This window comes from Babylonia areolata, chromosome 6, assembly GCF_041734735.1.
Source record: "Babylonia areolata isolate BAREFJ2019XMU chromosome 6, ASM4173473v1, whole genome shotgun sequence".
Taxonomy (NCBI): Eukaryota; Metazoa; Mollusca; class Gastropoda; order Neogastropoda; family Buccinidae; genus Babylonia; species Babylonia areolata.
In genome coordinates, this window is record NC_134881.1 from 34,797,057 (window position 1) to 34,798,409 (window position 1,353).

The following is a 1,353-nucleotide window of genomic DNA, read 5'->3' on the forward strand; positions in this document are numbered from 1 at the left end:
CGGCCTTCCGCAACAGGTTCAGCTGTATTCGTCTGTCTACCCCTTCGGCTGTCTGTCAGCTGCGCAAAAACGGCGTAGCCGAATTTTTATTTTTTTTTTTATTTTTTACAACTGACAGCAGGATTAATGTTGTCTCGTTCGTCATTTATCAGATGGATTCCCCCGTCTCCTCGACGCAGGCGGCAGTACGTCGCAGGTCCTCCAGTCCTCTGTAGAGCTTCCGGGCGGCTGGGATATGGTTCGGGACAGGTTTTTTTTTTTTTGTTTTTTTCTCGGAGCGCTTGGTGGAGCGGGCAGGACTGTAGCAGATGTTCTGTTGTCTGGCTGCCTGTTATGCTGCAGAATTGATCAAATATGTCTGCAAACAAAGAAGAAAAAAAAGGGGTTAGAATTTCCTTTTCCCCATGCGTGACGTAAGTGTGTGTGTGTGTGTGTGTGTGTGTGTGTGTGTGTGTGTGTGTGTGTGTGTGTGTTAGAGAGAGAGAGAGAGAGAGCGAGAGAGAGGGGTGAATATTTCTCCTGAAACTGACGACTGCTTTATGATTATTTCTCATCCATGACTAATGAATGCTTATTAATGAGTATTTACCGATGATAATGAGTATTCCATAGCGCTTGTACTCAGCCGTGATGGACATTTCTAAGAATTCTTATCCATGACTGATGACTAGTTTATAAATAAAATATATTCAAAATATATTTCTGTTAATAATTACGATGTAATAATTAATTGCAATGTTTTTAAAAGCGAATATGTGAAATGCTTTTATTTGAGAACATATCAAGTAATCCGCGTGTGTGGGGTGGGGTGGGGGGTGGGGGTGGGGGGGGGGGGGGGGGGCGGGTGTGTGCTGATTAACTGGTTGCGGTTTTCCGTAACGTATCTTTATTCTTATCTTATCTATTATAATCAATGTGCAGTATAGTAGGCTATGTTTATAGCTATATTCAAATAATGTTTCTTAATTCTTTCTGTTTTACATTAAGAATACTAGTTATTACCTGCAGTGTGTGGATGTATGTATGAAACGGTGTATAAGATATTTTTTACATTTGTATCTTCGTAATATTCGTAAAAGCTGTTGTTGACTTTTACAGTTATGGTCCCAATGTTGTTTACTTGTCTATGTTGTGATAATGCACCTGACCAAATTTCTCCAGTTGGAGATAATAAAGTTATTCTTATCTTATCTTATCTTAACCACGAATTCTCATCTTCAGCTGACGGATTCACAATTAGTTCGTGAATCATCATATATGACAGATGACTAAAGTAATGAATGTGTCCTAAATTGTTACCAATAACGGATACAAGCTTCACAAATATTACATGAATTCTCATCTGAGCCTGAC